Source organism: Primulina tabacum, chromosome 16 (assembly GCF_025594145.1).
Source record: "Primulina tabacum isolate GXHZ01 chromosome 16, ASM2559414v2, whole genome shotgun sequence".
NCBI lineage: Eukaryota > Viridiplantae > Streptophyta > Magnoliopsida > Lamiales > Gesneriaceae > Primulina > Primulina tabacum.
Window position 1 is genome coordinate 17,053,339 of NC_134565.1, and position 10,947 is coordinate 17,064,285.

The window sequence follows — 10,947 nt, forward strand, 5'->3', positions numbered from 1 at the left end:
ATTTCCAAAATCGTCACCGGTCTCTTTCCCTGGATCTCAGCGTCGAATAATCGCTTGAAACATGAAACTCAAGAAAACGTTTTAACGTGCATCACATAAACATAAATAATTTAAAATAATGTATTTAAATAAATCATGCATCCCTAAAATCCTTTTAATTTAAATAACTGATTTAACAATTTAAATAAATGCATGGTTTTACGTGTACTGATTTTGGGTTCTACAGTTCCTCCCTTACTTATATAAATTTCGTTCTCGAAATTAAATCTTACCAAACAGTTCTGGGTAGCGGTTTCTCATATCTGCTTTTGTCTCCGAAGTGTCATCTTCCACTGATTGGTTCAACCACCGAACCTTGACCAACTTTTTCACTCTGTTCCGAAGTCTACGCTCCTGTCTGTCTAGGATTTGGACAGTTTTTTCCTCATACGACAGGTCTGGAGCAAGCTGCAACGGCTCATAGCTCAAAACATGCGAAGGATTCGCTAAGTACTTTCTAAGCATCGAGACGTGGAGCACATTGTGCACCCCTGGCCAGATTCGGCGGGAGGGAAACACGTTAAGCTAGTGTCCGAACTCTGTCAAGAATCTCGGACTAAGCTTGCCTCTCTTCCCAAATCTCATAACACCCTTCATGGGTGCTATCTTCACGAAAACGTGATCACCCATGACAAACTCGAGATCCCTTCTCCTCTTGTCATCATAACTCTTTTGACGACTCTGGGCGGTCTTCATCCTATCTCAAATCTTGACCACTACATCTGCAGTCTACTGCACAATCTCTAGACCAAGTTTTGCTCTTTCACCGACTTCATCCCAATGAATCGGCGATTTGCACTTCCTCCCATACAGGGCCTCGTTGAGAACCATACCAATAGATGATTGGAAACTGTTGTTGCAGGTAAACTCCACTAGAGGTAGCTTAGATTCCCAAGTCCAATGGAAATCGAATCAACACTAGGCACCCATATCCTGGGTGAATAGAATACGGAGATGTGTGTGCCTCTGTCAGAATATCCTCTCTGATCGAATCAACACTAGGCACCCATATCCTTCCTCTGTACCTCACAATACCATTGGACCCTGTGTAGAGTACACTGCACTTGGCTTCGTCTTTCAGCCTTCATTTCTGCAACTGGTCATCTGAAGGCTTGTAGAACCCGAAAAATTAGAATACGTATAAGCCATGCATAATTAATATTATTTAAATTAAAAATGATTTCTTTTATATTTATGGAGTGTTTAGTTCATTTTAAAATTTGTCAAGTCATTATCATTTATTTTAAATCGTAGAAGTTTAGTGTTATCTTTTCGGTTAAATACGCGAGGCCAGGACTGGAGTTGGAGTATTGAGATAAAATTTAATAATAAAAAAATATTCCTAAATTTAATTTAAGTCAAAGAATAATTTATTTTAAGGTAAAAGAATGTTTAAGGATTTATTTAATTAATTGGAGTTAAGTAGTAAATAAGTTCTTTTATGTCCAATAATTTATTTAAAAACCTAAATTAAAATGTGTAACCAATTGGGATAAATTAATCTAGGCCTATTTTATTTAAGAAATTGTAACTTAACATGTTAGTAATTTATTTTAATACTTAGCCATGCATGCAAGAAAATTGTTATCCTAAATTAAATTATTAATTCACTAAAATACATAATAAGTGTTTAAAACTTTGAGGAGTTAAAATTCAAGAATTAAGAAATATTTTTACCATACATTTGATAGCAATTTTTGGCCACCCCTCCCAATCGAATCATACATGTTTGGCAACCCTCCATTTTTTATTCCCTTCCTTAACTCTTCATGGCATATTTAATCCTTCCCTTTTAAATCATCAATAATTAATAATTAAGCACTATTATGCACCTAATCAATCACTAAATTAGCCTATCTATTCCTTATTCTTGAGCAACATGGAAGGAAGAGAATCAATCCTTGTATCATTCCATTCCTCACTTGTAACTCCTACCATAATGCATTCTTGACTCCTTTATTTTCCATGTGACCCTCCCCTTCATTCCTTGGCACCTCCTTCACCCCCTCACCATCGAAATTTCAGAAGAAAAAGGCTGAGAAAATCGTGAGTTGCATCAAGAAACATAAGAGAGAAAAGAAAAGAAAACTCCGTCTCCTTCGCGTCGTGTTCGTCATATTGATTCGTTTCTTTCGAAAACGAATATTAGGCATGCTTATATTATTCATTTCTCTTCAATCAAGTCCCATAAATATTTTAAAACACTATATGTTCATGATTCATGAGGAAAAACCGAAATTTGGACAGCAACTTTTCAAAAAAATCTGTGCTGTATTTTCGGCTCTCCCTTGTTGCTTCACGGGTTGGCATGTTTTGTGATTTCAGGGATTGGCTTGGTTCCAGGCGCTCAAGGCTGCATCTAGGCATGTACTAGGGTGTGTTGGAGTCATGATGGTCCATTGGTTCAAGGCCATGCACTCAGGAATCAAGACTTAACAGCAACTTTCCCATAGTTGCAAGTTGAGGCTCGATTTTTGGTGTTTGGGTTGTCGAAGGTGTGTTTTCGAACCATGGCTGTCCTAGAGACTCTAGCCATGGTTAGAACCCTTCCTTAGAATGTCTAAGACGTGACCAAGATGCCCTTTCAAGGCTTGGTTCATGGTCCCCTCAAAATTGTAAACAAACAATACAAGTGCCCCTTCCGTTTTCAGTTTCTGATTTTTGTGTGAGTGAAGCTTCGGCTTCTTGAGGTTTGGGTGGATCTTGGTTGGCTTCTATCCCTTAGCCATGGTTCACACAATACCTCATGATGTCTATATTGAGCCATGGTTGATCATATGACCACTAGAACGGCACAAGACAGCGAGCGATCCACACCATCGCATAGTACAGAATTTTCTTTGGTGCCCTCGGTTTGAGCTTCGAGTTGTCCTAGGTGTTTGCTTGAGTTGTGGTTAGAAAAGTGCCCTTAGCCATGGTTCAAGCCACACCTTAGGATGTTGGTAAGAGACTTTGGTCAGTGGTTCAAGCCCCAATGTCCATTGGTTTCACAAACCACGCAAGGAAGCGCAGCTGCTGCCACTGTGTTATGACATCAACTTTTCCTTCGGTTCAGAGGTCACGTTTGAGTTCTTGGTTGGCTTTCAGCCTATGGCCTTGGACTGGACAGTACCTCAATGAGTTAGGAAGGTCATGTTATTGGCCATTTATGATTTGGTTAAGTTTAGAAGTCGTAGGAGAATTTATGGTGCAATGCGCCAAAGTGACTCTCGAAAGAGCGTTGTACGATTTTGGCCTCCATTCACATTTTTCGTGTGTTACAGCCCTAGGGTTATGTTTTCCAGTATTTCAGGAGTATTTTAACCATGGCTAAACGATGGTTCAATGTTGGTTCGGGTTGGTACGAAGCCATGGATGAATACTAAGTTTGTTGGGCGTAGTTGTCTCGTTTTTGATTCGGTTATGAAGTGTTTGACAAGTCAAGATTATTTGCATGTTTCTCATGTTAAAATTAGGTCGCAGCAAACTTGGGAACGATCCAACTCATTTGGTAAAAACAGGGTTATAGTTATATTACGTGCATAAAATGTAAAATGTTTATTTTTGAGATATATGCGAAATGTCTTATGGCCACCTTACGCTTATGGGAATGCTTCACCCGGTGACTTACGACCGGTTTACGATTATGTATGGGTACGGATATCCAGTCCAAGGGCTGTGATGATCTCTACCGCCCAGTATACTGTGGTTTAGTCTGATCAGACGTTCATGTTATGTAGAACCCGTAAATTAGACTACGTATAAGTCATGCATAATTTCTAGCATTTAAAGTAAAATTATTTTATTATTTTTACATGAGTATTTATTCTTTCATTTAAATTTAATTATTTTATGCAGTAGTTAAATTTTTTTATCTTTTCAATTAATTCAGTGAGGCCGGACTGGAGTTGGAGTTTTGAGATAAAATTTAAGATAAAGAAATCATTTCCAGAGTTTATTTTATCTAGCTAATAAGTTAATTTAAGTTAAAAGAAGGTTTAAGGAATTATTTAAGTAACTTGAGGTAAATAGAAAATAAGTTCATTTAGGTTACATAATTAATGTGTTAATTCACTAAATTATTTAAAGGATAGGTAAGGCTCTAAAGATTTAAAATACACTAACTAAACAATATTTCCCCTCCATTTTTATTGCAATTTTCGGCCACCCCTTAAGTGAGATAACATTTCTTTGACAACTCACCACCTTTGACTCTTTCTTTATTATTTCTTGGCATGATAATCCTTTCATTTTGATCACCATTTAATTAATAATCAACCTATATCTAGCCTTGAAGAATCGGTCCTTGTGTACCCCAACTATCCCTCCAACAATCATTTCGATATCAAACAATTTCAAATTCAAAAGAGGGCAAGACTTGGTCTTGCCATCCCTTTTATATTGCAACTCCCTCACTCTCCTAACCATCATTCCCTCCCTCCCCTCTTCACCGAAATTGAGAGAAATTTCAGAGCATTATTCAGTGCAAAAACCGTGAGAATTAGTGAAAGAAACAAGAGGAAAAATCGAAGAAAAACTAGGTAGAATAGTGCACTCCGTATCCTCCGCGCCGCGTCGTCGTTCGATTGGTTTCCTTTCGAAACAAATATCCAGGCATGTATATATTTTTATTTACTCTTCAATCAAGCCATATAGATATTTTTAAACATCACTTCTACATGATTTTAATACAAGAAAACCGAAATCTTTCCATACTATTTTCGAAAAAATTCTGTGCAGATTTTTGGTTTCACTTCATGCTTCACGTGTGTATTTGTTTTTGTTGATTTACAGGTTGGCTCGATCCTCAGCTCCCAAGGCTGCCCCTAGACACATGCTAGGATGTATTAGGATCATGGTGGTCCATTGGTTCAAGCCCTATGCATGCTGAAATTCAGAATTTACAGCAAATCATCCTTAGTGTCACTTTGAGTTTCGATTTTGATTCTTGCTGTCAAAGGAGGATGTATCTGGTCTTGGCTGCCCTAGGAGCTATAGCCATGGTTGGGACACCTCCTTGGCATGTCTAAGACGTGACAAAGTCGGCCTTTCAAGGCTTCGTCCATGGTTGCATCGGTTTTCAAACAAAACAAGACAATCCCTTCGACCCCCTTTCATTTCTGCATGTGTGAGTTTCAAGTATATGGTATTGGGGTGGACCTTGGTTGGCTTTTTAGCCCTTAGCCACAGTTCATACCATACCTTTTGATGTCTAGATCATGCCATGGTCAATCAAATGGCCACTAGAAAGGTCCATGACAGCAAACGAAGCAATACTCCCCATGCGCGCAGATTTGGTCTCGGGTGGGACGTGCGGCGCATTTATGGTGTGGTTCGAATTGTGGCTGGCCTAGGGCCCTTAGCCTTTGTTCAAACCATACCCTAGAATGTTGGTAAGAGCCTCTCGTTGGTGGTTCAAGCCCCAATGGCCGGTAGTCTCGAAAACGACACAAGGAAGCGAAGGCACGGCTGCTTTATTTTGTTGACAGCAAGTGGTGCGTTGGTTTAGAGGCTTGTTTGAGTTCTTGGTTGGCTTCTAGCCTATGGCCTTGGACTGGACAGTGCCTCATCAATTTATGAAGGTCATGTTTTTTGCCGTTTTTGATTCGGATCAGATCATACGAGAAGTTACGGTGCAAGGTGCCAAAATGACTCTCGAAAGAGCGTTTCATGTTTTTGGCCTCCCTTCACTAAATTTCGAGTACTGTAAATCTAGGAGCATTATTTCGGCATTTTTGGCGTATTTTAATTATGACTAAATGTTGGTTCAGTGTTGGTTCGGGTTGGTACGGAGTCATGATTAAATACGAAGTCGTTGGGCATAATTGTCGCGTTTTTGGATTTAATTACCTAGTCTGGTCAAATAAATAATTTGCATATTTTTCATGTTAGATTTAAGTCGTACGAGCCTGGGAACGATCCAACCCAATTGGTAAAATTTATACAGGATATTTAATGATGTTATTTAATTATATTACGTGCAAAATATTCATTTTGAGATTTATGCGATATTGCTTGTGGTCACTTTACTATCATTACTTCACCCGGTCGTCAGTTACCGGTCAGCTCAGTTCAGTTCCACCCAGTATATTGTGGCATTAATCCGATCAGACAAACATTACTTCACCCGATCGTCAGTTACCGGTCAGTTCAGTTCAGTTCAGTTCAGTGCAGGGACCACTTGCGTAGACCATAATCTCACCAGAAAATTATTACATGCTATTTCATTACAGAGCTACAAGGAGCAAACATTTTCACTATGATTTTAGTTCAGTTATGCACGTATTATAATTAATCATGACACGATATTTGATGTTATGCCTCATGACATGATATTTTCACTTGCATGCAATTTTATTACATTATTTACTCGTTATTTACGATATATGCATGCTGAGTCTTTAGACTCAATAGACTTATATTTGTAGGTACTTATGATGTCGGGGCCGAGGGCGGGGACCAGTGAGCTAGCTTGGGTCGGCAGTAGTGGAACCCGAGGACCTCATTTACAGCATTTACCATTTTTTTATGCTCAACATTTTATCCATTGTTGGATTACTTTAAACTTGTTATTTTGCGAACAATAATTTCTTCCGCTGCTATTTTGAACATTAAACTTGATTTATCAGTTTATTTCGTGAATGAGGCATTTTGATTATTTTAAAAAGAAAATTTTAAATTTTTCCGCAAATTTTCAACACGAAATTTCGGGCCATTATAGCTGGTATCAGAGCAATGGTTCTCTAAAGGATTGTACTACTACTGACCACGAGAAGCTCATGAAGTCACGTCTTCGGTCTGTAAGTTTTACATTTATGCATTTTATTCAAATCATGAATTATTTAACAGCATGTTTTCATGAAATGTTTTACGTCCAGATTTTTATTGTTCAGTATTTAAATTTAAATAAATTTTAGAGATTATGCATGTTGGTTACGTATGGGTTACGTATGGAACAATATGCCCCCTAGACGCATCCTCGAGCGCACTAGAGAGGATGAGCCTCGCCAGGAGGACGGCATGAACCGGAGACAGGAGAGGGACTTACCCCCTCCACCTGACATGAATGCCCAGATGCTAGCTGGGATGACTGAGTTCTTCGCATAGTTCGCGGGGAACCATGCTGTGACAGCCAGGCCGACAGGGCCCGAGGCTACTTATGAGCGCTTCATGAAGATGAGGCCGAAGGAGTTTTCACGGACGTCTGATCCCATGGTTGCCGAGGGCTGGATCAAGTCCCTCGAGGTTATCTTCGAGTTCATGGAGCTTGGAGATGCAGACAGAGTCCGATGTGCCACCTACTTATTCGGAAGAGATGCCCGCTTATGGTGGGAAGGAGCGTCAGTAGCCCTGAACTTGGCTACGCTTAGCTGGACACGCTTCACAGAGGTATTCTACTCCAAATATTTTACTAAGGAGGTGCGCACCAGGTTGACCACAGAATTCATGAGCCTGAGACAGGGAGATCTGACTGTTACGGAGTTCATCCGTAAGTTTGAGAGGGGTTGTCATTTTGTGCCCCTGATCGCGAATGATGCTAAAGCCAAGTTAATTCATTTCCTGGTGGGTCTACGGTCGATCTTGCGCCGTGATGTTAGGGTAGCTGACCTTACTACCTATGAGGTCGCCGTCTCCAGAGCTCTAGCTACAGAGCAGGACCAGCGTGACATTGAGCGGGATCGCCAGAGCAAGCGCCCAATCTAGGTACCGCACCGCCCTCTTCCTCAGCAACAGCATCAGAACAAGAGGCCTTTTCAAGGCCCACCTAGAAACAAAGGTCAGCAGCAGCAGCAGCAGCAGCGGGGACGCCCAGCCCCAAGGACTTTTGAGCACCCAGTTTGCCCTAAGTGCTCACGCCGCCATCCTGGAGCATGTATGTTTGGTTCAGGGAAGTGTTATAAGGGTGATAGTCCAGACCACTTACTTCTGTAGTGCCCTTAGAGGAATCTGCCTACCAAATGCAGAGTTTTTGTTTTCCATGCCACGGAGACGAACCCGGAGACCATGCTTATGATAGGTACCTTTAAGCTTTAAGTTTACATTTGGGATTTAATGTTTTGGGTTAAGATTTTTGAACATAGAATTGCAGTAGGATTGCATGCTCTACTCAGTATTATTTTGGAAATTTAAGTTAGAAGAACTTTGACCTTTGCATGTCTATAAGTTAGTTCTTGTGATTATTGGGTTCAGCTTAGTATTCCAACCTTTCAGGGAGAATATTTATATTTGGTTCCGCTACAAAGGCCTTGATAGATTCAGGGGCCACTCACTCATTTATTTCGGAGGTCTTTGCTAATTTCCTCAAGGTCAAGACCGTTGGGCTAGATGTAGCCTATTCAGTAGTATTGCCTTCTGGTGAGGAGATGGCTGCTACCAATGTGATCCCAGACATAGATCTTGAGCTCCATGGCAACCTCGTTTATGCGGATCTGATCGTGTTGCCGATGCCAGAGTTTGACATCATCCTAGGGATGGACTGGCTACTGAGGAACAGAGTTTTGATTGAATTCCAGCGGAGATCTGTTCTAGTCCGACCGCCTGGAATGACGCAGTTCTTATTTGAGCCGGACAGGTACTTTCCCTTACCGCGCATTATTCCTTATGTCAAGGCTAGGAAGTTCATGCATAGAGGGTGTCGGGAATTTTTAACAACTTTTATGTCTGTCCCCGAGGCTCCCAGTCAGTCAGCCGCAGATGTTCCGATTGATAGAGACTTCTTAGACGTTTTTCCTGAGGACGTCTCTGGTATACCACCCAAGCGAGAGGTGGAGTTTTCTATTGAGCTCATGCCAGGTACGGCTCCAATCTCCAAAGCACCGTACCGACTAGCACCGACAGAGATGGCAGAGCTTAAGAAGCAGATTCAGGAACTTCTTGACAAGGAGTTCATTCGCCCGAGTTTTTCTCCATGGGGCGCGCCAGTCTTATTTATGAAGAAGAAGGATGGCTCTATGAGACTTTGCATTGATTACCGGGAATTGAACAGGGTTACATTGAAGAACAAATACCCACTCCCGAGGATTGAGGATTTGTTTGACCAGTTGAAGGATGCTTCGATATTCTCCAAGATAGATCTGCGTTGCGGTTATCACCAGTTGAGGGTGAAAGATGCCGATGTTTCCAAGACTGCTTTTAGGACTCGTTATGGCCACTATGAATTCCTTGTGATGCCGTTCGATCTGACGAATGCGCCAGCAATATTCATGGATCTCATGAATCGCGTATTTCAGCCGTATCTTGACCAGTTTGTGATAGTATTCATAGACACCATTCTCGTCTACTCGAAGAATCAGGAGGATCACAGCAGACATCTGACCACAGTGCTGCAGACCTTGCAGAAGCACAAGTTATTTGCAAAGTTCAGTAAGTGCGAATTTTGGTTACAGAAGGTGGCGTTCTTAGGTCACATTGTTTCTAGCAGTGGTATTGAGGTAGACCCAGCGAAAGTTGCAGCAGTCAGAGATTGGGTTGTGCCGCATAATTCATCAGAGATCCGCAGTTTTCTTGGGCTAGCAGGATATTATCGGAAGTTCATTAAGGGATTCTCCTCTATTGCCGTTCCACTCACATCATTGACCAAGAAGAATGCTGAATTTGTGTGGAGCGAGGAGTGTCAGAAGAGCTTCGATACTTTGAAGCAAGCTCTTATCTCAGCACATGTTTTGGCCATGCCGTCAGGGCCCGGAGATTTTGTTTTGTAAGCCGATGCTTCGAAGCTCGGTTTGGGCGCAGTATTGATGCAGCATGGGAAGGTGATAGCGTATGCTTCCCGACAGTTGAAAATCCATGAGAAAAACTACCCTACCCATGATCTAGAGTTGGCAGCCGTAGTATTTGCCCTGAAGATTTGGAGGCATTATTTGTATGGGGAGAAGTGCCAGATCTTCACCGACCACAAGAGCCTCAAGTATTTCTTTACGCAGAACGAGCTGAACATGCGTCAGAGGGGTTGGTTGGAGCTTGTGAAGGATTATGACTGTGACATTAGCTATTACCCAGGTAAAGCTAATGTAGTTGCAGATGCTTTGAGCAGGAAAGTCGCAGTGATGGCTCATTTGACGATTCAGAGACCTCTTCAGCTTGAGATGCAGATGTTTGATCTAGAATCATATCCTCAAGGTAGAGTTCCCTGTCTATCTATCTTGACTATTCAGTCCTCTCTTCTAGACCGTATTCACAGTGGTCAGTCAGCAGATGAGCAATTGGCGCAGTGGAAGAAGAGAGATGAAGCCAAGGGCAGTATCTTGTATTCAGTTAGCGACGGTATTGTGAGATACCGAGACAGGATGTGGGTTCCCAGCAGTGGTTCTATCCAAGCAGATATTTTATCAGAGGCCCACATGTCGCCTTACTCTATTCATCCAGGGAGTACGAAGATGTACCTAGATTTGCAGTTATTGTATTGGTGGCCTGGGATGAAGAAAGACATCAGACGGTTTGTATCCGAGTGTCTGACTTGCCAGTTAGTGAAGGCGGAGCATCAGAGACCAGCAGGTTTGCTCAAGCCTCTTCCCATTCCCGAGTGGAAGTGGGAGAATGTTACTATGGACTTCGTGACCGGTTCGCCGAAGTCAGTCAGAGGATCAAATGCTATCTGGGTGATTGTAGATCGTCTTACCAAATCAGCGCACTTCTTGCTATTAAGACGACTTTCACCATGATTCAGTATGCAGAGTTGTATATCCGGGAGATAGTTCGACTTCATGGTATTCCAGTTTCTATCGTATCTGACAGAGACTCTAGATTCACTTCCTCGTTTTGGAAGAGTTTGCATTCGACCATGGGTCCGAAGTTGCTGTTTAGCACAGCTTTCCATCCGCAGACAGATGGGTAGTCAGAGTGAGTTATTCCGATTTTGGAGGATCTTCTCCGTGCTTGTGTTGTTGACTTCTCAGGGAGTTGGGAGTCGAACTTGCCATTAGTAGAGTT